General features: G+C 51.5%; 1 long non-coding RNA gene and 4 other non-coding genes across 5 annotated transcripts; 2 read left to right on the top strand and 3 right to left on the bottom strand.

The window, feature by feature from the left end:
- Nucleotides 1–285: 285 nt before the first annotated feature.
- Nucleotides 286–6,169, bottom strand: LOC122457780. Its single transcript, XR_006277457.1, has 4 exons — nt 6,037–6,169; nt 2,114–2,117; nt 1,505–1,508; nt 286–305 (listed from the first exon to the last, which is right to left on the bottom strand). It is a non-coding gene; the product is annotated as an uncharacterized LOC122457780 (long non-coding RNA).
- On the bottom strand, nt 1,235–1,306 carry TRNAM-CAU. Its single transcript has one exon. It is a non-coding gene; the product is annotated as a tRNA-Met (tRNA).
- A 1,762-nt stretch (nt 6,170–7,931) lies between the features above and the next one.
- TRNAQ-CUG lies at nt 7,932–8,003 on the top strand. Its single transcript has one exon. It is a non-coding gene; the product is annotated as a tRNA-Gln (tRNA).
- A 1,049-nt stretch (nt 8,004–9,052) lies between these two features.
- Nucleotides 9,053–9,134, bottom strand: TRNAL-CAA. Its single transcript has one exon. It is a non-coding gene; the product is annotated as a tRNA-Leu (tRNA).
- Nucleotides 9,135–21,216: 12,082 nt separating this feature from the next.
- Nucleotides 21,217–21,289, top strand: TRNAF-GAA. The gene has a single exon. It is a non-coding gene; the product is annotated as a tRNA-Phe (tRNA).
- The last annotated feature ends 2,187 nt before the right edge of the window (nt 21,290–23,476 follow it).

The raw sequence follows: 23,476 nt of genomic DNA, 5'->3' as shown, positions 1-23,476 counted from the left end.
GGCAGCACATGGAGACCCGCTGCCCACCTCCCTCCCAGGTGCCGCATGAACAGATGTGCCAGAAGCCAGCTGCTGAGTGGGAGCCGCCTGTGGTAAGCACCTCCCAGCTGGAGCCTGCACCCCAAACCCCAGCCCATAGCTCCCTCCAGACCCCGTACGCAAACACTCTGCCCCAGCCCGGAACCCCTCCTGCACCCAAATTCCGCCCCCCCGAGCCAACACCGAAAAGCCCCTCCTACACCCTGACACTCTCCCCCAGCCGGGAGCCACCTCCTGCACCAAGCTCCCTCCCAGAGCCTGCACCCCTCACTCCCTCCCGCACCCCAGCACTCTGCCCCACACGAGCAGGCTGCTAGGCAGCAGCTTTGGTAACAGCACACCAGTGTCTAGGTGTCTCTCTGGTGCAAGGGGTCAGTGCATTCCGATATTAACCGAAAGGCTGGTGGGTGAAGCCCACCCAGGAAGGGAGCTACGCCTGGCCTACTTCCTTCCTCCTCAAGACATCCTGGGAGCCTCAAAAGCTCCTTTTTGAGGCCTTTTTGCCACCTCAAAACTGTTCCTCTTGGCCTCAGGAGGTTCAGCTGGTTGCCCGAAGAGTGCACTGGATGCGAGTCAGAAACCCATCTCCCAACAGCCATTCCAGGTGCTCGGGCTTAATCCTCAAGGTTGAGCACAAACCCTTCAGCCAGGAACATTTTGCTCCCTTCCTGCCTCCCCCAAGCGGAAAGGGAGAAACGGACGAGATGCGCCGGCTGAAGACGCCTCCCTCTCACTTCCTTGTTGGCTGCACAAAGCTCTTGGAGTATCTCATGCCCGTCAGGGAAGCGCGGCCATGCTGCCCCCGCCTGAGTCCCGGCCGCAGCCTGGCCTGCCCCGGCCTACAGAGTGCAGACCCTGCAAGTCAATGGCAGGTCGAGTTGGGAGCTTTGGCTCTTTCCCCCGACAGCCACACAGGGCTGCCCAGAGCTGCCCAGCATCCCGAGAGCCACAATCGTGTTCTCCTGCAGCAGCCGCCTGCCGGTGCGGGTGGGAGAAGGGAACGAGGAAGCACGGCTGCCTCAAGCCGGGACAGGAGCCCACACGCAGTCTTGCCTTCAGCCCAGGCAGCCAGAGGGGCCGGGGACCTGGCAGGCCCCCGCCTCAGCCACCTCTGGCCTCATGGCCGAGGCTCTTGGGGGTCTGCTGGTCACTGCCTCACTTGAAGGCCCAGAGCAAAAGGAAACAAACACATCCCTAGCAGAGGATGGTTTCGATCCATCGACCTCTGGGTTATGGGCCCAGCACGCTGCCGCTGCGCCACTCTGCTGGGTCTTCAACCAGGGCCCCCAGCCCCCAGCATCTGAATTTCAGGACAGATTAACCTTTTGTGCGCTCCAGCACCAAACATATTTGTGGGCCCCCATGTCGTCATTGCGGGCTCCGAGCATGGGCCTGGTGTGGCAGGGCCATTGGTGCCCTAGTGTACCCGGTACAGAATCTCAGAGATATTTTTCATTTTGATCACACACCTCTACATGACTATCTGTATTGCCATACACAGCTCCCTCAGCCCCCACTTCTTCTCATTGAGCTCTATCCATGTGGGTTTATCAGTGTCCACAGTGAGCAGAACTTTCCTAGTTATCAGGGAAGCCCCCCACAGATTTATCTCCTTCCTCATTCAGACCTTCTATAGCCACGTCTCCAGTGCCACCCCATGTCACCAGTCACTGTGTGTGGTCCCCCTCTCAGCTCCACGATCCAAAGCCAGCAGATGTCTGGTCAGTTCTGACAAATCCCCTCCCCAGCGCCCATCCTGCCATTGGAGCAAGCCCCTTGCAAACACCATTTCCCCAAAGTGAGGACTTAGCCCTTGGGAATCTGAAACATCAGCCTTTCTCCCTCTGCTCCCATCTACGGGCTAGTCTACTGCCTGGTCACCACCACCTCTCCCCATGCTTGTTTCCTTTCTACTTTGGACATGCTCCCCAACCAGCTGGGACTATTCTCCCACTGCAAGCCTGACCTGCTTCCTCTTTCCCTGCTCCCCTTGACATTCCTTTCCTATGTTCTGGGGCTGGGGAGGCTGGGGCCGCACAGCCCACTCTGGGGCTGGGAGGAAGCCTGGGGGCACAAACCTCTGGTGGGAGCTGGCTGCTGCAGTGGGCGGGGGGTCTCTGGACTCTAGCAGGGTTTGCGGAAGGGACGGGGCCTCGGATGGCAGAGGCGGGGCTGGAGGTTAGTCTCCCCCAGATGGCAGTTCATGCCACGCCCATGGTGTTGCAATGGAAGAGGCTGCCCAGTCTGCACTTGTCGCGAGGTTCCCCCACTACGTGGCTGTGCAGAGGCTGCAGGAGACAGGCAGGTGATGGCAGGGGAAGGGGCATCCCAGGAGACAGGCAGGCAAAGGGAGGGGAAGGGGCAACGGAGGAGACAAGCGGTTGACAGGAAGGGAAGGGGAGATGTAGTTCAGCTGACCGAGTCCTGGCGTGGATAGCGCTAGGTGGAGGGAAGAATTCTTCTCTCAACCTGGCTACTACAGCAATGGGAAAATGCCTCCGATCACTGTAGTAACTGTCTACTCCAACGTGCTCCAGCCGTGTTTAAAGTGCAGACAGCCTACGGGCAGGTCGACACTACGGGGCTCAGTCAACCTAAGTTACGCAACTCCAGCTACACGAATAACATAGCTGGAGTTGATGTAGCTTAGATCGCCTTATTGTGGTGTCTGTTCTGTGCTGGGTGGACGGGAGAGTTTCTCTTATGACTTACCCTATGCTTCTCGTTCCGGTGGAGTACCGAGGTCGATGGGAGAGCAATCGGGGGTGGATTTAAAAGGTCTTCACTAGACCCACTGAATCGACCCACCGTTATGTAGAGACAAGCCCTAAGAGTGAAACCAGCTCTGGCTCCTGTTGGCCCTGTGGGTGCTCAGACACTGACACTGCAACAATGAGATCACGCTAACGCTTCCGTAGTCGGCAGGATTCGAACCTGCACAGGGGGTCCCCAATGGATTTCCAGTCCATCGCCTTAACTGACTTTTCAGGTTTTCTCACGACATTATAGTTCTGTGCTCTGTGAGTTCTCACGTCCCGTTTTTTGCCCAGACCGGCTTCCCCAGCACACTCACTGCTTTGTCGTTGTGCACCTGTGTCAAGGCTGAACAGCGAGAATTCCTGCCCATTTCCCGTCTGGCTAGAGCACGATGAGAGTGTGTTTGTGTTAATGACATTGCTGTAGACTGTTCATTTCCAACTTTGACAATTCACACAGTCCCTTTCCCATTCAAATCTCCAGCCACTCAGACCCAATAACAGGGGTCAAGTTTTCTCTGGGGCACTGAAATGTCTCAGGGGGCTGGTGCGTGAACTCAGCCTTGCGTTCCAGCATTATTGTTTCACGGACTAACAGCAGCTGCAGGAAGAAAGAGCCGAGCGTTCCTGCTCCGTACAGAGGAGTTTGATTTTGCTGCTTTCAATCCATGGGCTCTGCCGGGATAAGGAACATTCAGGTGTCACTGAACTGAAGGTGGGAGATGATTTGTGTCAGGGACGCTGTCTCCTATTAAAGGTGTTTATCTGGTACCGTGGAGCAGGCAGCCCTTGTTCCCAGGTCTAACTGAGGAAATAAAGTTTCTGTGCAAAATACCACAACTTGTAATGGAGAGGAGGGAAAGGCGATGGGACCAGGGCATAAGGGATGAAACATAACATGGTTCTTTCATGTGCATTAACTCTGAAAAGGGATTGATCTCCACTCCTTTGTGTTTGAAGGGATGTTTAGTTTTACCCTGGGTAAAATACAAGGCTGAAGCCATTTTATGGGGGGTAACACTAGGATTCAAGGGTTAGTTAGTGTTATAAAAAAGTTTTTAAAAAAGTCAGTTTCAACTTGAGCTGGCTGTTCTTAAAGGCGTTTTCCCAAGGTCAGCTCCAAAAGTTCTTCTAGAGACGCCCTGGGTTCCCTCATCCCTCACTGGGAACTAAAGGGAACCCCCCAGCCCACCCCCGCCAATACTGCCCTTAGCTCCAGGCTGATTTTTCCAGGGAAGGGACGTGGAATTGTCTCGTTTGCTGATGAGAAGTGAGTCAGGCCAGTTCTCTGGGTACCAGAACTTCCAGCATCTTCCCAGCCTAACCCAGGCGTCGGCCCTGCCCCAGCCTCCGCTCCACTGAGGCAGTGGCATTTTGAATCTAGAGTAGCATAGCTCAAATTTGGGGATTTTTCTACATCCAGGACAGCCTCCTGGGTAGAGATGTAGGTGCGGGGAAAGCAGCAGCCCCCGTCCAGCTGTTGCTCCTGGATGCACTGCCTTGGTGTTTGCTGGCGCTACCAGCAGGGGATTGGCGACATGTACCACCCAGCCCCTTGGGGCTCCGGGCAGTGCATCTGCAGGCATGTGGGGCTGGGGGTGTTCTTGATGGGGTAGGAAGCTTCAATTCTGCAGGCAGCTGGTGAGTTCCCAACTCACCTACCAGGGGGCTGAGAGGCTCTGGGGGAAGACTTTGGGCTCCAGCTTGCCAGGGCTCCAGAAGTGGGCTTGGGGTTTCAGGGCCCCTCCATCTCTCCCTCGTTTCAGCCCCAGGGCTCTGGGCTTTAACCTACCCACCTCCAGCCCTCCCCAGCTCCAACCACAGGGCTTCAGCAGAGGGCTCTGGTCTTCAGCCCATGGGTTATGGCTTCAGGCTTCAACCCCTGGGGCAGTGGGGCTCCGGCTTGGAAAAATTTCCACAGTTGCCACCAGCAAAAGTTGGTGGCTGCACTCTGAGGCCACCAAAAAATGGTGATGGAAACCCTGCTCCAGAGCACAGAGGGGCAGCAGCTGAGGCCAGCGGACAGCCTGGGCTGGGCAGATGCTTGTAGCAGAGCCCAGAGGGCTGTCCTGTCTCCCTCCTCAGCAGCAAACCATCAATCCCCCCACCTCTGAGACAGCAGCCTGGGGCTAAGCTCAGCGCCCACTGGGGGTTTCTCATCTTGCTCCTACTGGGGTGAGCAGGGACCTGGGGGGGTTTCTAGCAGATCCATTGGAACTGAAGGGGAGAACCAGTATTTTATATCAGACAGCTCAAGAATGGCAACAGTTGAGTAGACTATTGCTTTAACTACTAGGCCACCTTGCCTAATGAATGGCCTCTTATTTCCTTGTTTTTAAGCTCTCTGCTTTCTGCAACCTTTTCCGCAAGTTCATTGGCTGGCTGGGCACGGGAGGGTCTGTACTACTGAAAAAAACCAAGTATCAGGTACAAAACACTCCAATCCCACCTGGTGCGGGGAGCCAGGTTTGCTGTTCAAATTCTGTCCTTCATTAATGTCCAGGTCTGGGAATGTCCCACAGAAACATTTCTAATGGGCAGCTGGCTGCAGAACAGTTAAACTCCACAGAGCTCTTGTGGAGGACAGATGGGAATTAGAAACATTTTGAGGATCGTTTGTGAAATTAGCCTTTGCTGACAAGGTTTGTCTCTGTTCCTATTTCACCTTCCAGTGTTATGCAGAGGGATCTTTGGCATATTTTTGCAAGCTTAATAACCATCTCCTAAACTTTATTTACTCAAACCAGCGCTGGCGGGGTAAGGAACAATTCAGGCTGTCTCTGAACTGAAGGCGGGAGATCATTTTTTGACCGGGATCATTTTTTGACTGAACTCCACTCACTTGGATTTGAAGAGATGCTTACTTTTGGACTTGGTGAACTACGACGCTGAAGCATTTATATCCAGGGTCTCAAACTCCCAGCCTCCAGGCCATTTGCGGCCCTCCCTGAGTTCCCCTGTGGCCAATGGAATGCTGTGGGGGTGGTGCCTGGGGGCAACAGGGGGCGGAGGCCCCCCCTGCCTTGGAGCCCCAGGTAAGCACCACACCTCTGACCACCCCCCAAATCTGCATTCCCACCCAACATACCCCCCTCTCACCCCAACTATCTCCCAGAGCCTGCACCACATCCCCCCAGCCCCCAAACTCCCTCCCAGATCCTGCACCGCCTTCCTCCACACCACCCAGCCACCAATTCCCTCCCAGAGCCTGCACCCCCTCCCCCTCCTCCTGCATCTCCACCCCCGCCCCAGTCCAGAGCCTCCACCCAGGACCCAAACTCCATCCCAGCGCCTGCATCCCAGACCCCCTACCCGAACCAAACTCCCTCCCAGAGCCCAACCTCTCACCCTTTCTGCACCCAAACTCCCTTCCAGAGCCTGCACCCATTCACCTACCCCAGACCTCTTCTCCCACCCAAACTCCCTCCCAGAGCCTTTGGCAGGTGGGGGGGCATAGTTTTTTGGGGGTGGAGTTTTGGGGAGCGGGTTCTGGGCAGCATGAGGGACATTATTGGCCCACTGGGAGAATTTGAGGATTGACACTGCCTCTAAGGTAAACTGAGTTTGAGACCCTGCTTTAAGGGATTGGAGCAATGCTGGAGAGATCAAAGGGCACAGAGCTGGGGAGCAGTGTGTGCTCCAAGGAAAGTTGTTGTGCTCTGGCGACACAGAGCGGGTGTGGGGATTTTGTAAGCTGTGGTGTTTGTAGAGAGATAAAGTTCACTTAACCCCCAGGTTAAAAACTGTTCCTGCTCTGGGAATCCTTTGTTGAGAGTGTAGCTCACTGGTTGACTATTTGCTAGCAGGGCAATGGGTTTCTAGTTCAAATCCAAGTGCTTCCCTTTAAAAACTTTTTCAAATGAAAATCGATTTCCAGACACATCTCCAGTGTGTTCAGGAGTTTGCTGAATGGGGGATGCTTGAAATGAATGTAAACACTCAGCATTTCCCTATGTGAATGTAGAAAACCCAGCAGAGCTGTCCAGCAGCTGAAATCCGCTCCAGTCCTCGCATCTCCAAGAGGGACACTCTGTATTTGAGGCATGTGCGACACCTCTGGGATGATGACAGGTGAAGAAATGCTGGATTCAATGAAAGCTGAGACCACAGGAGAGGAAGGTGGACGGCAGCACCACACAGGGTCATAAGACTCAGACTGGGGGTTTCACTGTCACTACCCCTGTGTTTGCCTTCATTTATATCCTAAGAAACACACCCTCCCCCACACACTGTCACACCCAACCTTTTCCCCTGGAGCCCAACCCAACCCTACCCTACCCCTCTCCCACACACACTCCATGGGACCCACCTCTCGGTGACACCCATATGGGGGCTTGCCTCTGCATCGCCCCAACAGGGGACCAGTGAGCCTACAAATAGAAAAGACTTCCCTTCACTTCTTCAGAGTCTCGTTAACCTCACCCAGGAGAAGTTCCAGCCCCTGTGGCCTCAAAGCACCAACCATCCCCTCAGCAGCGGAAGGTGGGAACCAGCTCGATCATGTAGAAGGAGGCTCCCCAGCTCTGTTGCTGCCGTCCTGCAGCATTTAATGTGGATTTGTTTTAGCTAATGCAACCCCCTCATCCATACATACATCCATGGAACAAGGAGTCAAGTCCCTAACTAGGGGTTCCACTGGTGCAATGGGTTAGTTAGCCCATAGTACTTATAGAGCAGTCCTGTGTGGAATAATGCTGAGGTTGTGAATTCAAACTTACCTGGAGCACTGCTTATTTTTAAAGCAAATGGCTTCTGACAATCATTTTGCCCTGTGGAAAATACAATTCCAGCTCAGAAGACACCGAGGTCCCTCACTTTACCGAGTGCAGGGCAGATTTCACACATCGAAATCCACCAATCCTCTGCTATCCACCCGCCACCTGTGTCAAGAGGGGTCAAGCAGAGCCCAGAGCATGGCACATTCTGTGATTCTTCACCCCCTGACCCCCCTCAATCTTTGCTTCCGAAACCACCTTTGTGAATACCCTCTTGTCTATGACACTCAAACACTGCCTGTGTGTGTGGTTTTTCTTTATACCTGTGTGGGCCCACAAAATTTTAGTAAAGGACCAACAGTCCCCTTACACAAGCCAGCCCTGTGAGGGTCACTGATGGCCAATGAAGGCAGCAGAAGCTGGTCCCATGGTGTAATGGTCAGCACTCAGGACTCTGAATCCTGCAATCTGAGTTCAAATCTCAGTGGGACGTTGTGGTAAATCCTTGGAGCTCAAAGTGCTCCTGTCTCCGGCTACACAAGAGCGACTTGTTTACCTCCTACTGGCTGACTCCTGCCCACTGGAGTCCAGTTTTGCATGGGATGGCTGCCGTGGTTGGGGCTCTAGAACTGGATGGAGCCAGGTGCAGGGCAGCTTAGACATGGGGGATTGGGGTGCAGCGGGTGGCCGGCTCTCTAGGTGCAGAGATTTATTGACCGTGAGGTGCAGGAGGGAGGAAGAGAAGAAGGAATTGGCAGAGGCCGTGGAGAAAAGGAGGACGGGGAGGGGCTCTCAGCAAGCCTGGCCAGCTCAGTCCATAGTTCATCAGGCTTTTAATGGGCTGAACCAGGGTTCAAGCCCCTATCCAGGCACTCAGTTCTCCGGTTGCCTTGTGTGCAGGAGCCAAGTCATTCCTGGTGGTCTCCAGAGCCATGTGTGGGAAAGGGAGGCTGAGACTTGTGCACCCTGCTCTGTGGCAGGGATCCTGGTAGCTGAGACTCAGGGAAGGCTTCTGTACTCAGAGGTGCTGACTTTGAGACTTCCTGGGGCTTGCTTGACCTCTGCCCCAAACCCAACCCTGTCCTATTTCTTCCTCCTGCACACTGGATCAGTGGCAGGCGGGAGGTGCTGAAGAGGAGGAGCTTGTGGGACAGGCCTGATAGCAGGTGGGAGGTGCTGGGGGGGAGCTGGCTGCCAGTGGGTGCTGAGCAGCTACTGTTTTGTTTCCGTTGGTGCTGTAGCCCTCTAGCACCCATGGAGTCGGCACCTCTGGCTGCACTGACGGCTCCTTTCACACTCTAGAGGGAGGAACAGACCCAGGGTTATGGCTGATCTATGGGGCAGGGAGCATTAGGTGAGTGGCAGAGGCTTCAGGTGCTGAGAGTTTGCCTGACACCTCAAGGGTACAGTGTGAGGTGGTGTCCCAGGGATCTCTATGAAAGGAGCAGAACAGGATTTACTTGGTGTGGGGAGAGAATTGAGAGTGTCTCAGGGGTTGTAGAGAGTATTGTCCGGTTTAGAGACTGGCTAAAACACAGGCCTCGCTGTGAGCAAGATTCAAACCTGCGCAGGGGAACCCTATAGGATTTTGACTCCAGCGCCTTAACCACTCGGCCATCACAGCTGTGGGCACCCTAGTGCTTCAATGCCACAGAAACTGGTAAATAATCACAGTGCCCAGTCTTAAAAAGAAAAGGAGGACTTGTGGCACCTTAGAGACTAACAAATTTATTAGAACATAAGCTTTTGTGAGCTACAGCTCACTTTATCGGATGCAAAAAGTGGAAACTATAATGGGGAGATTTATATACACAGAGAAAATGAAAGAATGGGTGATACCATAGACACTGTAAGGAGAGTGATCAGGAAAGATGAGCTTTTACCAGCGGGAGAGCGGGGGGTGGGGGGACGGGGGCAGTGGCGGGGGGAGGGGAAACTTTTGTAGTGATAATCAAGGTGGACCATTTCCAGCACTTTTCAAGAACAATAGGAGGGAAAATAAACAAGGGGAAGTAGTTTTACTTTTTTGTCAAAAGAAAAGGAGTACTTGTGGCACCTTAGAGACTAACAAATTTATTAGAGTATAAGCTTTCGTGAGCTACAGCTCACTTCATCGGAGTGAAGCTGTAGCTCACGAAAGCTTATGCTCTAATAAATTTGTTAGTCTCTAAGGTGCCACAAGTACTCCTTTTCTTTTTGCGAATACAGACTAACACGGCTGCTACTATGAAACCTACTTTTTTCTAATGACACATCCCCTCCCAGTCTATATTCAAGCCTAAGTTAGTTGTATCCAGATAGGAAATTAACTCCAATTCAGCAGTCTCCCTTTGGAGACTGTTTTTGAAGTTTTTTTGTTGAAGAATTGCCACTTTTAGGTCTGTAATAAGAGATTGAAGTGAAATACAGAATTTCCCCACAGCAAACTTGGCTCCGAAATCACAGAGGGGATTTGGGGTTTGTTCTCTTTGCTTTCCCATGTACAGTCGCACAGAGAGGGCTTTCAAAAGTCTCCCCTCCCACAAAGCAGGAATGGGAAATGATTTTCAATTTGAAGCTTGTTGTGAATGAGGCTGTCTGGACCACAGGGCCAGGGACTGACCTGTGCTAGAGAAACCAGTGACACACAGAACCAGGCTCAGGAAAATGTTTCCTGGAGTCAATAACTGGAATAGCAGCAGTATTGTGCAGGAAAATGTCTCACAAGAGGCGTTAGCGCACTGGTGGTTTGGTAGCAGAAGTCACAGAGACCGGGGGAGGTCTAGCTTTGGGTTCTGGCCAACAGAGGGATGAGTTTTATTGTCTCCAAATTTCAGTCGAAAAATTCAGACCCAAACTGTGTGTGGTGGGGGTTTCTATAGTTTGCATTTGGTTTGGTTTGTTTTTCTCATTTGAAATGTCCATGATAATTTGTCTGGAAAAACTGTTTGGACAAGGCCAAGGACAAGTTAGAACAATTAAAAATCTCCATGGGAGTGAGGGCGTCCCTGAGCACTGAGGGAGAGGTGGAAATTTTCATGAGGGGAATTGAGGAGATAAATGAGAGGCTTTTCCTCCAGCAGCGGGAGAGGCTTGGCAGGTTCATTTTTATCAAGTGAACCCCCCGCCCAAACACACACGCACACACACATTGCTCCTCTCTAGCTGCTGCCCCAGCTCAAACCCCACTGTCAACCCCAGCATGTGACCTACAGCTTCCTGCTGACAAAGCCCTTATATATCAGAGACAAACTCCCCTAGTCTGCCCCTTCTCCCAGTTGAGCCCTCCCTCGACAGTGGCCAGGACAGCCCCGACCTAGCTGGATCTTGCAGCAGATGACCGAGGATGCGTGTTGCTGACACACCCAAGCAATGTAATAACTGTGTCAGTTCCAGTGACATAATAGTGTAGTATAGTCATTGCCTGAGTATTTCACTCTGTGCACTGAGATGGGAGCGTAAAACACCCACCCACCAATGCAGCCATTGAAATCCCCCAATTTACTATCTCTGCCCTTCCCAGAAAGTCATAAACTTCAGTTCCTTCTTGTTAGCAGAGGGGACATTCAAGTGACAGTAATGTTTACGACTGATTAAATAATGGTTAGAGTTTAATTAATATAATAGAAAAATAAACAGTAATTTCTTGACCAAACACCACAAGGTGAAACAGGAAGAGAGACAAACCTTGTCAGTAAAGTCTCTATTCCCCAAAGAGCCTCAAAATATTCTTAATGCCCACCCCACTGCCATAGGACGTCTGTACAGGTTAAGTGCCTACATCCATCTTCCCATTAGAATTGCCCGCGTTGGACATTCCCAGACCTGGACATTGGTGAAATTCAGAATTTGAGCAGAAAACCCGGCTCCCTGCACCAAGAATGATGTGGGGGTGGGGGCGGGGTTCTTCCTGTCACTTACTCCTTTATAATACCACAGAGAAAGATTTTTCAAAAGCCAAACCATCCCCGCACCATCCTCAGTCAGCCAATGAACAGGGAAAAGGTTACAGACAGCAGAGACCTTAGAAACAGTTAAGTCACAACAAGCCCAACTCACAAAGTGGTCAAGCAGTTAAAACAATAGCCTGCTAATATTTTGTCATTCTTGTGGGCAGGAGCTGAGGAAGCCCCCTAAAAGTGTGGGTGCCACAGGCTCCCAAACTGTGTCTCCACCCCTTCCCCCTGAGCCCCCACCTTCCCCCCAAGTTCCCAACCCCACATCGCCCCATCTCCCCAAGATCCTGCCCCCCGGTTGCTCCTCTCCACCCTCTCCTGCAGTCCCTTGCCCTTAGGGCTGGGAAAGAGTTGGAGGGAATAGTCTCCCTGTCACGGATGTGGGGGAGTCCGGGGCCTGCACCCCTCTTCCTGGGATTCACTGTGACTCTCAGCCAGCCACTAAAATGGAAGGTATATTGGACAATAGGAACACAGTCTAAAACAGAGATTGTGGGTAGAACCAGGACCCCTCAGTCAAGTCCTTCTTGGGGGAGCAGGGAGCTTAGACCCTACCTGGGGTTCCCTGCTTTCAACCACCCAGCACCAAACTGAAACTAACCCCCCCCCAGCAGGCTCCCTCCTGCAGCCTTTGTCCACCTTCCCAGGGCAGAGGTGTTACCTCCCCCTCCCCGTCCTGGCTCAGGTTACAGGCTCTCAGGTCTCCCATCCCCAGTGAAACTCCCCTGTCACATTCCCAGGTCAACACTTCCCCCTTCCTCCTGCACCACACTCCCCAACCTTTAAAAGTTGGGGGCCAGGCCTCACTCCCTCCATCGCCTGTTCCAGCATTTCTGCTTCTGGGAGTATTTTATTCTGCCCCATCTCTCTCAATCAACCATTTCCATCCTTCAGCTTAGTGACAGCCCCACACTCTTTGCTTCCTACACACAAAGATTCACACACAGACCTTGCAAGGAAAACCTCCCGAAGGAGTCAGAGCACCTGAAGTGCTGGAAAATCAAGGAGAACTGACGGTGGGACTTAGAGGTTCCCCAGCAGATGAAGGGGATCCCCTGCTGCCCAGGATCACCAATTGTAGGGAAGAACCAATTGGGTTTGCTTCTTGGAAGCTGCCTGGAATCAGATCTAAAACCATTATTCAGTCTGAGATACGGTTACACCAGCCACAACCCCAGTGTCACCACTCTTGAAATCGCTTGGTCCTTATATTTTACCAGCAACAGAGCTAAAGGAATTTGAAATAAATCCCTGTTCAGAGTCAATGAGGAGTGAGGGATCTTGGGGCTTTTCATTTCTTAGCCTCTGACACCATCGCGTGGCCATTTCAATTTACTCCTTATAACAGTGGTCACCACCCGTCAATTGCGATCGACTGGTCGATCCTGGAGCCTCGGCCAGTCGATCCCTATCTCTGAGCCACTAAAAGTCCAGCTGGCTGCTGGCACATCTCTGCGATCCATGGAGAAAGGAGGGGTAAGGCATCTCCACGTGCTTCCCCCGAACCCAGAACTGTCCCTGCAACTCCCATTGGCTTGCAACTGGCCAATGGGAGCTGTAGGGGTGGTGCTTGCAGGTGCAGGCAGCGCACGGAGACCTGCTGCCCCTTCCCTCCCAGGGGCCGCACGCACAGACGTGCCAGAAGCCACCTGCTGACTGGGAGCCGTCTGTGGTAAGCCCCTCCAAGCCAGAGCCAGCACCCCAACCCCCAGCCCAGAGCTCCCTCCCAGACCCTGTAACCCCTCCCGCACCCCAACACTCAGCCTCATCCTGGAACCCCTCCTGAACCCAATTTTCCCCCCGAGAACCTACACTCCTCACCCCCCTACATCCCAACACTTGGCCTCAGCCCAGAGCCCCCTCCTGCCCAAATTCCCCCCAGAATTTGCCTGCGGAAGAGAGCCTGAGTGAGTGTCTGATTGGCTGCTAGCCTGCAGGGGGCGGGCATTAGGGTGTCTGTGTGTTTGCGTCAGGGAAGCCTGGCTGTTTAAAAATAGCCGGAGCCTCGCGAACCAGCTGAGCGGCAGCGGAGCAGCGGAGCAGCGGGGACAGCAGAGCAGCTCACAGCAGGAGTTTGCCTGGGAGTTCGCCTGGAGTGAGCCCAGTGAGGCTTACATCTTGCCAACGTCTCTGAGGAAGCTCATAGTAGGTAGGTGATATGGAAGGGGGGGGTTCAGCTGTTGTGACCTGCACTGGATGTGCCATGTTTGTCTTTCTTCCACAGGACAGAAGCGACTTTGTCTGTACAAAGTGCAAGCTGGTCTCCATATTGGAAGAGAAGATTGAAGGTCTGGAGCAACAGGTAACGACCCTGCGTTGTATACGAGAGACTGAGGATTTTCTGGACCAAACTCAGGATAGGCTTCTAGGGGCACAAAGCTCTAAAGATATAGAGCAGGTTGCACAGAGAAGCCAAGAGGCCAGTGAAGAAGCTTGGCAACATGTGACCTCCAGAAGAGGTAAGCGGAATGTCCGGGTTCCAGTAACACAGACACCAGAAAGTGGTCCATATTTCAAGCGGTGCCAGAAACTGACACAGTGCCCGAGGGCAACCTTTGCTCTGCACATGCCGGCCATGCACACTGGCATGGACGGACAGTTTCCGATGAACGATACACCACCACACATCTCGGTACTTAAGAGGCACCTGGCTCACGTGCAGATACTTTAAGGCTCCCGTCAGCAAGTTCCCAGCGAGAAGTGAGACTTCATTCTATGGAGCCAGGTGCAGGACTTGGGCAGGGAGGCTTAGGCCTGGGGGATTAGGATGCAGCGGATGGGCCGGCTGTCTAGGTGCAGAGATTTAGTGGCACTGAGGCACAAGAGGGAGGAGGAGGAGGAATCCTGCTGATAGGCAGTGTCTGTGGAGAAAAAGAGGAGGGGTTTCTGGGACTTTTTTGCCTCTCTTTTGCCTGCCTCCTCGCTCTTGTGGGGAAAGGGGTAGATTCTATCAGGAAGCCCAGCTAGCTCAGTCAGTAGAACATCAGGCTCTTCATCTAAGGGGCCAAGGTTTGAGCCCCTGTCCAGATGCTCAGCTTTTAAATTGCCTTGTGTGCCAGGAGCCAAATGGTTCCTTGTGGTGTCCAGAGCCACACAGGGATTCCCAGAAGCTGTGGCCATTTCCTGGAAAGGCCCCTTTCTCCTGCTGAGTCCATAAGAAGCAGGATAGAAGCCCACATCTGCAGGAGCAGGCCTATAAAGCACCAGTCTCGGGTTTGCTGTGGGGCCAGGTGTTGAGCAAGCCAAGGGGAGGGAGAGAGGAGAAGAGAGAGGGAGGGATGTGAGCTGGATTTACTCTGAGTCCTGCAGCTGGGCTGCAGCCAGGCTAGGAGGCAGCCCTCTTGGTTGACCGACTAGCCCAAAGTCACTTTGGCGGTGTTGGTCTTTACCCAGGAACGCTGAAGGGTGGGCCTGAGGGAGGGAGACTCAATCCTCCTCCCTATTGGTCAGGGCAGGGGAGGAGGCTGTAAGAGTGGCCAGGTTGATGAGCTGGGCCTTCTAGAGATTGGGGAGGGTGGAGTTGACTTGGGCATTGTGCTGGCAAAATGCCTCAGGGTACTGGAGGGAGGAGGAGACCAGGGCTAGGGCTGGGAAGAGTTAGAGAGAGAGCAGGAGGTTGCTGCTATTGTTTCCTGCTCCCTTTTCCTTGACTAGTTTCTCCTCTGTATGAACTTGCTCTTTTTCTTTGTGAGCTTGGCTAGCTCAGTTCGTAGAGCATCAAACTTTTAATCTGAGGGTCCAGAATTCAAGTCCCTGGTCAGGTGTTGAACTATTCCACAAGATCATAAAAGTCTATCTCTTTGGCATCCTTCTGGGTGTCTTTTTCTCTTCAGGATTTTGCCTTTCCTAAGAAGGGCCTTTTGTGGGTGGGATTGCAGGGGAAACTTCCTGACATCCTGTGATGAAGCAGGACTGTTCTTAATATTTCCTCTGAATAGTGTGGGGATGCCTCATTTTCCCCTAGGCAAACCTTAAGTATCTAGGGGGTGGGATAAGGGTGTATGATCATTGCAGAGCCCAAGGGGGCAGGTGTGTGCAGGGGTCTGGACACAGAGAATGGCCGACACCCTGTTTCCTGGCAAGTGATGGCCTGGACCCTTCCCCCTGCAAGGTGAGAGCTAAAGGGTTGGAGAACAAAGGAATCGGGTGACCTCCTGGCCTGGGAAAAGGACAAAGTCCAGAGGAGGGGGCGGCTGGAGAGAGTTTCAGTTTGGGGCTGTCTGGGGACATGGAGTGAAGTGCAGACGGGGTTGTCTGGTTCACAGCCCCCCAAAATGGACCTGGCTGAGGGGTCCTGTTCTCTGTACCTACAAGCTGGTTTAGACCATGTTCCTGTCGTCTAATAAACCTCGGTTTTACTGGCTGGCTGAGAGTCACGTCTGACTGTGAAGTTGGGGTGCAGGACCCTCTGGCTTCCCCAGGACCCCGCCTGGGCGGACTCGCTGTGGGAAGCGCACGGAGGGGCAGAGGATGCTGAATGCTCCGAGGTCAGACCCAGGAAGGTGGAAGTTTTGTGAGTTTTTTGCCCTGCAGACAGGCTGCTCCCAGACAGGAGACTTCCCAGAGTCCTGCCTGGCTTCGTAGGGAACAGTTCCAGAGCATCGCCCGGGGACTCCGTGACACATCCCCTCTGTCCTCACAGGCTGGAGGAATAAAGGCCTCTGGGCATATAGCAGTTTCCTCCCAGATGGCTGGCTCCATTTCACGTGGTGGAGGGGGAAGCTCGGTCTCTTTGCCTCTGTTTCTGCCTTCACGAGGCTGTGCAGATCTGGCTGGCCTGTCTGAGTCAGGATGTGCTGAATGTTTGGAGCTTTTACTTCATATTGATGGCTCCCCCCTACAGCAGAGCGATGTGGGCTCCGTGGAGAGCCTGAAAGAATTGCCCCGTCAGCGTTAGGTGCTCACCCAGCACTTGGCTTCCCTTCAAGGGAGCGGTGAGGAGGGCGGGGCTCAGGCCCCCCAGTTGGAGAGGGGTGCAGGCAAAGATTTCCATACACCCCACCATGAATTTCCTCAAAGCCCCTCCCCCCCGTACATTTTTGAACTATTTACATGCAGTGTTGCCAATGTAGTGATTGTTTGGACATTTGAATTGAAATTGAAATATTAATACACACTTTAAAAGCATATAATGTGTATGATAAAATACGTGTATCTGAAAAAGTATAATAGATTTGAAAAGTATGAACATAGACTAGCTTCTTTATACAGCTGTTGTTTTTTATGACTCTGTGAGTGCATTCATGTTGGTGATGTTGGCCAACCTAATAATTTCAAATGATGATTTGTAAGCAAGTCTAAATGAGCTCTCTGACAGTTTGTGATGAGTTGGGGGCTGGGGGAAAGGCTTCAGGACCAGATTGTATTTACATTCACATCTAATCTACCTAGGTATCCAGGAAACAGAGCTGTGTTGCCCAAGTGATAGATTTTGGTTGGGGTTGGGTTACAAATCACTTGATTGCGCAGGGTGGAGGGGTAATGAAATGTTGTTATTCTTATTGTCTAAGTAAAGGGCAGTAGAACTGGACTTAGCCTCTGCTGATGTTACACAGACAAACCTGCACAGGATCATTTCCGGGGTCAAGACAAGATGTCACGTTTATTATAACACAATTTGATTTATGAGCAATAACTAATATCTAATACCTGTGTATACACACACACACATCAAATGTTCTGCAGCTGGTAGATAGTTACCAGTCCTGAACATAGCTTGAGTTCGTGGCTTGATTTCGCAGCTTGGGATCGTAGCTCTTGGTGGCTAACTGGCCAGTAAAGCTGGGCATGAGGAAGGGCTGGGTCTCTGTCAGACACACACTGACGCCCCTTGATGTTGGCAGCAGAATGTTACCCAAAGTCTTCCATCTCACCCATCTTTTTTATAGGTTTTTAGTTTGAATCCAGCGTCTATAGGACTTGCTTTGTCACGCTGCCTCTGGGTTTGGTGTGATTGATCACCCGTCAATTGCAGATGTGATTTCAGCCTAGGACCTGGCTTTGATCTTCCTTCTGTTGTAACTTTGTTCTTTTCTTTTTAGGGTGACTCTTCTTACTTTGTCAGGGCTGTTGTCTGCATCTTCAGACATTGGTATTTGAATTTTATTTCATCAGGAGAGGCTGGCGCTGGAGGTTGATTCCATCATCCATCCATACCTCATTCACACATCTAAACTAAATTAATAAGATTACATCAGGGTTTAGCAAAAATGAAGATCACAGCAAGCTTTTACAAAATGGAGTGAGCATTTTAAAATGGAGTTTGGGACAAGTTAAAATGGAGTTTGAGTTACAATATGGAGGTCGGACTAGATGATCAGAATGGTCCCTTCTGACCTTAGTATCTATGAATCTATGAAGTGCAAGGAATGGCAAACAGTGAACAAACTTTACAATATAGACAAGTATAATGAATGACAAACAGTGAGCAGAAGTTACAATGTTAAAGCAGTGTAAATTTCAGGGATTTAAGCAGCAATTGGATTAAAAGTGAAATTTACAAGGGCAGCGGCCTGAACAGCTGTGGCTCTTAACAAGCAGCTTAATTGTCACTTAGTCAGTTATTGGGGTACCCAGTTTTATGAATGAATGAAGTTCATTAATAAAACTTTACTTATGAAATTATAGGAATAAAGTGAACAATTACAAACAATTTCATTTATCAGGTCTACATTGTCCCCCTTTTAATCCTTCAATCTAGGGGTATTGAATGGGTCACACATGGGTCACACTTTATGTAATTGTTTCAAGGCTATATATTGTGAAGCAATGTGAGCCTGTGGTTTCAGCTTAAAATACAGTCTTTTCATCCTGCAGCACATGCCACACATTACAATTAACATGAAGCTTCTCAGAATAAAGAAAAGAACACTTGGGTGTAACATACTTTTTAAAGTTGAAGACCAAGAGGGGGCCCATCCTTTAAAAATACCATACCAATGGTGCGTCATGATTTGTTCTGCTTGTGCGGACACTCTTAATATTTCAAATCCCTGATGTAAAATAGCCAAACTGCGTGTCTGACCCTGGGTCCATGTGGTTTCAGCCAGTTGGCTAATTTGTTCATTTCTCTTCATTAGTTCAAAAAGACTTGTCCAATTGACCCCCAAAGAGAAGTTAAAGTCTCGAATATTCCTGGTATCCATTGTGTTAGTTCTTTTATTCTCATGAGTTGGGAAGTAATACGTTAAGGTGGGAGTTTTAACATAGTTCTATGACACATACACTGTTCTACTCGCGGTTCTGAGATGTATTTATCTTGCCACACTAGCTCCTCTAATCGAATGGCCCAGACACAACTTTTTCTATCAAAATACACTTTTGTGGTACTGTTATCTAGTTCATCCCAGTAGGTTGCCAGACTTTTATGTTGTAAGGAGCAGGGCTCTTCTACTTTTGGTAAGGTAGGACATACCCATTGTTGTGCAGTCCACCTTGTACACAAGCGATGCTCTCTGATTTCAGTGCTGCCCAGTGGGAGGCCGCACCCCAACCCCCAGGACTGAGCCCCCTCACAAAGCAAGCAGTCCCTACCCCCTCCTGCACCCCAACCCCCAGGACTGAGCCCCCTCACAAAGCAAGCAGTCCCTACCCCCTCCTGCACCCCAACCCCCAGCCCTGAGCCGCCTTCCAGAACCAACTCCCCATACCCCCTTCTACATCCCAACCTCCTCCTGCACCCCAAGCACCAACCCTGACCCCTCTCCCAGAGCCAGCACCCTGTACCCCCTCCTGAACCTCAACTCTCTGCACCAGCCCAGAGCCCCCTCCTGCACCCAAATTCCCTCCTAGAGCTTGCACCCATCACCCCCTCCTGCACCCCAACCCCCTACCCCAGGTTCAGCCCAGAGCTCCCTCTCACACTGCGAACCCCTCAGCCACAGCCAAGAGCAAGCCCCCCATCCCAAACCCCAATGCCCTGCCCCAGCCCGGTGAAAGTGAGTGATGGTGGGGTAAAGCGAGCAACAGGGGGGTGGGGGGATGGATGAGTGGGGTGCAGCTTTGGGGAAGGGGCAGGATCTCAGGGATGGGGTGGGGTAGATCTTGAATTACCCTTAGATTCAAAAAGTGATCTTGGGCGTAAAAAGGTTGGAGAGCACTGCTGTAGGCTCTTTGCAGATAACTTGAAAATTCTCTGACTGGATCACTGTATCTAATTCACATCTAGAGAAAGAGAAAAATATACACAAACACCAAATAAAGCCATATTTTAAGTTTGTGTAAATTTAGAATAATCAGGAGATAATACAGAAAGATATTCCTAATCCCAAAACTTGAGGTCTCATCTGAACATGAGAATGGTGCCAGACTGGGTCAGACCAGTGGTCTATCTAGCCCAGTGTCCTGTCTTCTGACGATAGCCAATGCCAGGTGCTTCAGAGAGAATGACCAGAACAGGCAGCCATGGAGTGACCCATCCCCGGTCATCCAGTCCCAGCTCCTGGCAAACAGAGGCTAGGGACACTCACAGCATTGGGTTGCAATCCTGGCTAGTAGCCATGGATGGACTTATCCTCCATGAACTGATTTAGTTCTTTTTTTAACCCTCTGATACTTTTGGCCTTCACAACCTCCCCCGGGCAACCAGTTCCACAAGGAGACTGTGGCCATGTGTGAATTAGTTTCAGAGTAGCAGCATGTAGTCTGTATTCGCAAAAGAAAAGGAGTACTTGTGGCACCTTAGAGGACTAACAATATCAATATCTTTATATACACAGATAGACAGAGAACATGAAACAATGGGTGTTCACTCCTCCTTACAGGGTGTATGGTATCACTTAAGATGAGCTATTATCAGCAGGAGAGCGGGACAAAAGATTTTATCCCCTCCCTGCCCCCCCCACTCTCCTGCTGGTAATAGATCATCTTAAGTGATCACTCTCCTTACAGTGTGTATGGTAACACCCATTGTTTCATGTTCTCTGTCTATCTGTGTATATAAATCTCCCCACTGTATTTTCCACTGAATGCATCCGATGAAGTGAGCTGTAGCTCACGAAAGCTTATGCTCCAGAACAATTTGTTAGTCTCTAAGGTGCCACAAGTTCTCCTTTTCTTTTTGCAAATACAGACTAACACGGCTGCTACTCTGATGTGTGCATAGACTCTCAGCTGCCAAGCCGGAGGGGGCACTTGGGACTCGATCAGACTGGCTCAGTGAAGGTGAGGGACTGACAGACCAATACAGATGCTCTCCAGAGTATGGAGCAGCTTCCGCCCATGCAGCCAGGCAATGAGCATTTCCCACAATGAACCTGGAGCCGAGGGGGAGGCGGCAGCTGCTGTTCCCGCTCCTCAGGGAAAGGCCTGTCAGCAACAGACACTTGTTACTCAGCCACTGCTAAGGGCGTCGGGTTCCTCTGATGAGAGTGTGGAGCAGCCGTTCGTTTTCCTGTTCACACTCCTCTGGTGTGAAAACCGGGGAGGGGAAGCAGAAGCCCCACTTCCCCTCCCTAAATGACGTCAGGGGGAAAGCCAGGACACAGGGTGGGGTGGCAAGTGGGGGCCAGACTCTTGCCGCCAGCTGGTCTAGTGTAGTTCAGGGTCCAGCTCAAATTCCTCCCCACGCACTGGCCCCCAATCTCCTTCCACCACCAGATCAACCTGGGAACTCAGGCAGGAATGGGGTGAGGCAGCAAGTCAAGCTGAACAAGGCAGGCAAAAGTGACTCTTGCCTTCATGGACCACACACAACAACGTCCTTTTTGTGTGCCATGGCTGACAAAACATCCCGGACAGAGAAGCAGCAGGGCAAAAGACTACCACATGGTTGCCAAAGTAGCTCAGTTGGGAGAGTGCTAGACTGAAGATCTAAAGGTCTCTGGTTCAATCCCAGGCTTTGGCAGGCCTTTTTATCCCTCTTTATGCAGGGGTGGCTTGTTTTCTAGGAGCACAGTGGCATCTTTACCTGAGGTGAGTCCCTGATTTTGAGCTCCCCAGCCTGACAACAGAGCATGGGCTTCTGCCCCTAGTTGGCCCACCTGACTTTTAACAATGAGAGACGGGAGCCGTCTTTCCAACACACTTATTGGTCAACCCAATACAGCAGGAAGAGAGTGAGGCATGGCCATCAGAGATGGTGCTAGAGGGGGTGCTGGGCAATGACGGGCAGGGACTGGGGATGAAGGCTCCTCTGCGCAGCTGAGCAAGGGCAGTACTGAGGAAAGGGCATCTGTGAAAGTGTCCACGTGGAGCAAGGCAGGAATTGGGGGCCCAGGAGGAAGCGCTTATTGTTCAGAGTGCCTGGAGCAGCTGGACTTGGACATGGTGGGCCATTCAGGAAATGCAGATTAATGAGTTTAGGGCAGATGGATGGGCAGAGGGTGACTGGAGGAAGGGCCCATCTTTCTGGTCCTCTGGCCAGGGAAGAATGATGAGCTGGAGTCTTGTTCTTCACATTCGTGGATAGAGTACAGAACGTGGTGGAGCTATGACCAAGGAGGGCATTACTGGTGGGACTTTGTGCTCCATGGCACTGGTTACCACTGTATTTGTGTGTATGGTCCCCAGTTAATGTGTGAAAGGAAAGATCAATGGAAGGCACTGGCTCCCTTCCTCTGGACCACATGGTGTTTGCTGTGGGGGGGGATTTTTAATTGTGTCAGCTGGCCTGAGGGCCACGGGTCCCGTTTTCCAGACCGTCAGAGGACACGTTTTTACAATAAGCACTACCTGGCAAAGGTTTGAAGCAAGGTTGCTTAGAGGACTTGTTTTCTCCATAGTGAATCCAGTGAGGGCGGGCAGTAGCCTCCTGTTCCTCTCATCCGAGCTCACACCAGCCGCAGAGGGGGTACACCTTTCTGGGGGGCAGGCCAGGAGTCGCACTGACTGGATTATGTGAAAGAGAGCAACGCGACAGCCCAGTGCAGGGTAGTGCCAATGGACTGTTCAGATCACGCAGCTCTCACCATGTACCTCAATGTGGGCAATTCCCTGACCCAGGACAGAGGATATTGGAAGCTGAACTTCCAGCGCTTGCAAGATAAAGGGGAGGGGCGGCTAGGCCTGGTGGGTGTTGGCAGAACGGGAAAGCCATCAGAGGGTTCGATGGCAACCAGGAGGAGTGGTGGGAGTTGGTGAGGGAGGAGTTGGCGGCTTTGTTCCGGTGGCCAGGCAACACCACAAGTTAAAGAAACCAACAGGGCCAAGTCCTGCAGCATCGTCTGTGGGATTTCCACAAGAGCATCCAGGCAGGGGGAGCCAGTCAACGTGTGACTGTACTACCGTAGCCAGCAACAGCTGGCCGGAGTTCCAGGAGATGAGGTTCTCAGTGTTTCAGCGGGGCAGGAGATTTTACCCCAAGAGGCTTTTCCCAGCTGGCGAGAAGCAGAGAAACACCCAGCTCCCCCGCACTATTAGCCCCCTCAAGCTACAAGGGACAGGTGCACTTTTGGAGGAGGGAAACTGCTCTACACGCTAGCCGGAGCAGCTTGCCCATTACTTTGGTAATAAGGAATGCAAGGCTAGTGTCATAAATATACATAAAAGGAAAGGGTAACCACTTTCTGTATACAGTGCTAGAAATCCCTCCAGGCCAAGGCAACATCCTGTTACCTGTAAAGGAGTTAAGAAGCTCAACTAACCTGGCTGGCACCTGACTCAAAGGACCAATAAGGGGACAATATACTTTCAAATCTTGGTGCAGGGGAGGCTTTTGTTTGTGCTCTTTGTTATATGTTTGTTCTCTCTTGGACTGAGGGAGAAGCCAGACCCAGAAAACCATCTTTTCCAACCCATCCTAATCCAAGTCTCCAATATTGCAATCAGTAGAGGTAATCCAGGCAAGGCGGATTGGTTTATCTTTTGTATTATGTGAATTTTCCCTGTGTTAAGAGGGAGGTTTACTCCTTTTTCTGTAACTTAAGGTTTTGACCCGAGGAGGATCCTCTGTGTTTTGAATCTGAATACCCTGTAAAGTATTTTCCATCCTGATTTTACAGAGATGATTTTTACCTTCCTTTTTTTTTTTAATAAAATCCTTCCTTTAAGAACCTGACTATATTCCCATTGTTCCAAGATCCAGGGGTTTGGG

The sequence above is a fragment of the Dermochelys coriacea genome (genome assembly GCF_009764565.3).
Source record: "Dermochelys coriacea isolate rDerCor1 chromosome 12 unlocalized genomic scaffold, rDerCor1.pri.v4 SUPER_12_unloc_1, whole genome shotgun sequence".
NCBI lineage: Eukaryota > Metazoa > Chordata > Testudines > Dermochelyidae > Dermochelys > Dermochelys coriacea.
This window is presented reverse-complemented; position numbering and strand designations above follow the sequence as displayed.